General features: G+C 43.0%; 1 long non-coding RNA gene across 1 annotated transcript in view; it reads right to left on the bottom strand.

The window, feature by feature from the left end:
• Positions 1–757: 757 nt before the first annotated feature.
• The window catches only part of LOC147576182 (uncharacterized), a 47,390-nt gene continuing 42,147 nt past the window's right edge, over positions 758–6,000 (bottom strand). Inside the window, exons 3-4 of the long non-coding RNA XR_015241868.1 lie at positions 2,254–2,391; positions 758–2,027 (exon numbers count right to left, since the gene is read on the bottom strand). This is a non-coding gene — a long non-coding RNA (uncharacterized LOC147576182). The remainder of the gene's footprint in view (positions 2,028–2,253; positions 2,392–6,000) is intronic.

The raw sequence follows: 6,000 nt of genomic DNA, 5'->3' as shown, positions 1-6,000 counted from the left end.
ACCAAAGTTATCTTTCTAAGATACAAATCATCTTGTCAGCCTCTTGATTCAAATGCTTCAGTCCTTCAAAGTTTCTCCATTGGTCTCAGGAATAAGTCTTTTTGACGTGACTTAACAGAGGCTTCTTGTTCTGGCCCCCTGCCTACCTTATCTCCAGCTACTCCCCTCACATGATTGTTCTGGTAGTTCTAATGTTGTTTTGTCATATGTGCATTCAGTTCTTCCTTTGAGCCATTCTTTTCTGTTCTGATTAATTTTAATCCTTCCTTCAGGTCCCAGTTGAGCCATTACCTACCTTGTGTTTTCCCCAACCATTCCCAAGCAATTCCTTTCTAGATCCCCTTTTAATGTGACTTCCCTAGAACACTCCTATCACAGTGCACATCATAGTGTGTGATAATTGCCTCTAATGATTAGTGTGTGTCCCCCTTAGATTGGGAATCCCGCGAAGCCCCAGGCCATGCCTGTCTTGGTCACTGTCACATCTTCGATGCCCAGCAGAATGCCTGGCATGAAGAAGAGGCACAGAATTTATTTGGCTCATTGAGTCTGAATCCTAGGGAGCCTCTAGGTGGCTGGAGAAACTGACTCAGGATACAGAGAACCTGCAACGAAGCAAAGCAGATTTCTAAATATTGTGTTGAAACTCTGAGGAAAGGAGATACTAGAACACTTCTACCGATCAGGGAAAAGGAAAGTGGAAAATAACACAACAGTTTCCATTTCTACTAATTTAAGACGTATGAAATCCAGTTAATCATGTCTTATATTGTTTTATTTTAGAAACTACAAATGGGTCTTTTCTTTCCATGAGACCTTAATTTTTTCAACCCCCAACTCCCCGGAGGTGTTGTGGAACTGAACCCCGGGGGGGGCTTCTGTATCTCTTATTTCCTCGGGTTGAGAGCTTTAGCTTTGGCCAGGATGACTCCGGGCTCTGGTAGTGTCGTCTGCCCATCCTCCCTGCAGACACGGGAGGGCAGTGCAAAAGCAGGTTTCTTTTCCCCAGACTCCTTCATCTCTCCCAAGGTGTCACAAAACCTCCCACTCCCGCCTCGCCAGCTGTAGCATTTCCTGTTCCTAGTGTCAGTTCCCTATTCTTGTAAGTATCCCCAGTAGAAATGGGATATGTTACGGAAACGAAATTGAAATCCTTCTAGTTAGTTCCCCAGAACACTACAGAAAAACATTTACACATACCAAAACTGTGCAACGGGGGGAACTATGATGTGTGGTGGTATCACTGAAATGCAGTAATTCTCAACCTTTGGGGAGTTACAGGTCCTTTGAGAATCTGATGAAAGTTAAGGATCCTTTCCCCAGAGAGATGTACATACGCCCTCACAATCTTGCATACAATTTCAGAGCATTCAGGAACATGTTAAGGATCTCTCCTGGAATGTTTACTGAGGAACTCTACCAAGATTTGGGTACTGGGGAATGAGAAGTATTAGAGATGCTCCCACCTCTGAATTTGTTATTAAAAATGAAACAAGTTTCCAGAACGTGCACCCCATCACAGAGTTTGATTATATGCTTTGACATGTGCTTTATTAATTTATGACACTAAGTCAGCACACAGGCTATTAGAGATTGCAAGATAGGATCATTCAGTATTTGCTGAGAGTGCTTTGAGGTCATTAGCTTTCTAATGAAAATATGTGGATGTACAGTTAGAAAAATGAGAAGTAGCTGAAGTTAGCTAAAAGGGGGCACACCATGGACTTTAAACCGATATTTCCAAAGTGCCATGACCATCTTTTTGAAATATAGCACTGCACCCCCCCCTCACTCCCCAAATTTTGTGTGCAGCCTTCTCCCTTCCCCCCAGCCCCTGAATTCTGATAGCATCTGCTGTGACTGGAGTGATCTTGGGCTGTGGGCAGCTGGAGTTCTATCTGTAGGAAGCTCAGGAGAGGGACAGGGCCTATGGGCTACCAGTACCGATGACTGCCCCAGGGGCCATGACTCGGTACAGAAGCCACACGTTACACTGGCAGGGGCAGAGTGGATCTCCCGGTGTTCACCTGAAAGACACAGGATTGGGGGACACACATTAGGGCCTGAGAGGATTTACTGAGTCATCTTCCAGCCAGTGGCCTCCAGAGGCCACATCAGGCTCCTGGGGAAGGGAGCTAACATTTAAATGGAGCCACAGCACTACTGAGACCTTGAACCTGCTGTTGGTAGGCTCTGTGTGTAAGGGTAACAATTAATGAGAGGCACCAGCGGGACTGCTTTGCTTCTCCTTACCTGCCATTTCTCTCCTCCCCTCTAGTCTGCATGGCCAATTCTCTCCTCCCCTCTAATCCACGTGGCATCGCAGAAATACACTTGAATGTGGTAGCTGAAAGGCTCAGGGCAAGTTAATCTAGCTGCTCAGCTTCTCGTCTGTATGATGGAGACAATAATAGTATATACCTCATAAGGTTATTGTAAAATTAAGTGAAATAATGCATGTAAGTAAGGGATTTAGTACAGTGCTAATTGCCTAGGAAATATTATAAATGGTCACCATTTTTATAGTTATCTGGGCATTCATGTTTCCCTGCCAGGCTGATGACAAACTTCCAAATGTCAGGATGCATCCTATTTTTTTACCACAGAGCTTACATAAAGTAGGCTTTTAGAAGTATTTTTGAATGAATAAGTAAATAACTGCATTAGTGAATGAGGGAATGAGTGAAGATGGGTTGAAAAATCGATGTTTTGAATAAACTTGGATAGGTGTCCCAGGGCTTTTGTGTGTGTGTGTGTGTGTGTGTGTGTGTGTGTGTGTATACATATGTATATAAAATATGTACGTATATGTATGCTAGACTCTCTGAGTAGACTGTTGTTCCCTTTGACTTTGCCCGGCCACTGACTATTTCTTGCCTTTTAGCTATCACCTTAGCACAAGCTTTTAGAAAGACCTTCCATATGGGGCACCTGGGTGGCTCAGTCAGTTAAGCACCTGACTCTTGATTTCAGCTCAGGTCATGATCTCATGGCTCATGGGATCGAGTCCTGAGCTGGGCTCTGCACTGATAGTGAAGAGCCTGCTTGGGATTCTCTCTCCCTCTCTCTCTGCCTCTCCCCTGCACTTTCTCTCTCTCTCTCTCTCTCTTTCTCTCTCTCTCAAAATAAATAAACATTAAAAAAAAAAGGTCTTCTGTAATGACCCTTATCCAAATGAGCATCCTTGCCCCTGGCCCCACTTGTTATATTTTCTATCACTACCCTCTGTTTAGATCACTTATAATTTATATGATTTATATATTATAAAGTTTGTAACTATATAGCTATTTGGTTTTGTAGCCTTGTTTATTTCTCACTACATAATAAGCTCTGTTGCCACAGAGAACTCTTTTCTTCATGACTCCATGGAGAGGCAACAGTCTAATGGGTAGAGCTAGGGATTTGAACCCATGCAGTCTGACTCCAGGGACTGCCTGCTTCCAAACCCTGGCTCCACCATTTATTAGCTGTGTGACCTAAGATGAGGTACTTAACTTCTCATCTTAGTTTTCTCATTTTCTAATAGGGTCAATAATAGTACCTTCCTCCCTGTTACTGCCCTTCCATCCCGGGCAACTGGGTTTTCTGCCCTGGGCCGTGTGTTTTAGAGGATGCTGCTCCAACACCACTGTGGCTAGATCCCACTCCGCATGCAAGCAGTCCCTGGGGCCAAGGGAACATGCCCATACCTGCCTCTTTTAAATTTTTTTTTTTTTTTTAACGTTTTTTATTTCTTTTTGGGACAGAGAGAGACAGAGCATGAACGGGGGAGGGGCAGAGAGAGAGGGAGACACAGAATCGGAAACAGGCTCCAGGCTCTGAGCCGTCAGCCCAGAGCCCGACGCGGGGCTCGAGCTCACGGACCGCGAGATCGTGACCTGGCTGAAGTCGGACGCTCAACCGACTGCGCCACCCAGGCGCCCCCATACCTGCCTCTTTTAGACCACACTTCCGGTACCTGAGATCCCGGGACTCCCCTACCCAGATGACTCCAAGCAAGCTTCCAGAGCCCTGTGGGGTCTTCCCTCCATGTCACCAGTGTGCACACCCAGAAACCTTATGGTAACTGAAGATCTGCTATTTGCAGAACAGGAAGGTGGACACAGTTTAGATGTTTTGTCTGAGATGTCCACACCCATCGATCCAAGGCTCGTTTTGTGGTACAAGATATGTTGCAGGTGGGAAAAGAAGGGAGGTAGGCTAGGGTCCTTTATTTTATTCTTGCTTTTAATCTGGCAAACGCTAGAGACAGGCCACTATCTCCTAGATTGTTGTGAGGATTAAATGAGGTATTACATGTAAAGCCTTTAGAAAATGCTTGATATACTGTATAGTGCTCAGTAAATATTAGCTATTTATTACATATCCAGTTAACTTAGCACAGGGTCTAGTGCATTGTAGGTGTTTAGTCATTTTTTGAATGAATGAATAGATGAATGATTGCTTGAACTTTTAGCTCATTAATTGGGGCCCATCTTGGTTCTGTTGCTAGGTAAAATTATCTGTGTATTTGAACGAAAGATTTCTTTCTTTGTTGTAGTCATTGTTGGCTGAAAGTAAGAAATACTGGCTTGATATTCACAGTTAAGCATGAATAGCAAACTTCCTATCAGGAAAAAGGTCTTAGATGTTGATTTCACAGAATGACAGTGTTCAGAAAGGGTCTGTATCTTATTTAAGCGAATAAATTATTTTTCAAGAAATACCATAAGGGATTTGAATTTATGTACTATTAGATGCTCCCTGCTAGCCCAAATACATTTGCAGTGACATATACAATGGCAGGATTTACAACAGGCTTCTAAGCTTCAAGACAACTTTAACAGTTTTCTGGCAGCACAGAGGACCCTTATCATAAGCAGAGTAAGTGGGCTGCCTGTTAATATTATTGGAAGCCCCCAAAGCCCACTTCTGATGGCTGATCAGGGGCCATCAACCTCATGATTTAAATTCCTTCTTTGGTTCATCAACAAATGTGAAAGGATCGTGGATATTAGTGACACACAGAGCAGTGGTCAGTCTCCCCTCTATTGCTTATCAGCTGTGTGATCTTAGGCCAATTTCTGAATTTCACTTTCCTCCAGTTTCCTCATCTGTATCAAGAGCTAACAGTAACACTGAGATGGGCTGTTGCACAATCCCGTCAGAGAACCCGGCGGAGTGCCTGGCTGACAGTAGATCTCATTCCCTTCCCCACTAATTACCATGTATAGGGCCATGAAACAGAGAGTATATCCTGAGTTAAGCTTGTTTTGACAATATAGTTATACAGGAGGTACTACTGAACATACACTTACAAATCTGATGAATAATGTAGCTACCAATGCAAAGTATATGAGCAAACTTCATAATAACTGATAGCAGAACATAGCAAATTACTCTTAAAAGATAATGCAAACATTCATTTTGCTTAAGTCTTCTAAAATGCCATTTGATTAAATCATAGTTTTGTTCATATTAAGAACAAAATTGGTGTTTTATCATTAAAGAAGGTAGAAAAAAATAAATGTTTTAAAAATAAAGCAAAACTATTTTAGTTCTAATGTCTCTAAAACATTCTTTTGGAAATGAAAAAAAAATCACTAAGTCTATTTTGTATCCTTATTAAACCAACATCGGGGCTCCAGGGTGGTTCAGCCAGTTAAGCATCCAACTCTTGATTTCAGCTCACGGTTGTAGAATCTAGCCCCATGTCAGGCTCTGCACTGGGTGTGGAGCCTGCTTGGGGTTCCCTCTCCCTCTCTCTCTTCCCCACTTCTGCTCATGCACATGCACCCTCTCTCTCTCTCTCTCTCTCTCAAAATAAATAAATAAACATTAAAAAATTAAAAAAAACCCAACATCTATGGAACTGCTTCAGAGCCCTTTTGCCACTGGTTGGTAAAGATTACATAGTCTTCTCTTCTGGGCTTACTGCCCCCTAAATAGCATTCTCCCTCACTTTATCTGCACTGAAGGCTGCTCTTGGGAAAAGGGAACTATCTGATACTCAATTTCCAT

Source organism: Puma concolor, chromosome D2 (assembly GCF_028749965.1).
Source record: "Puma concolor isolate L17-30 chromosome D2, mPumCon1.1.hap2, whole genome shotgun sequence".
NCBI lineage: Eukaryota > Metazoa > Chordata > Mammalia > Carnivora > Felidae > Puma > Puma concolor.
Note: the sequence above shows the minus strand (reverse complement) of the source record. Positions and strands in the feature narration are given on the sequence as shown.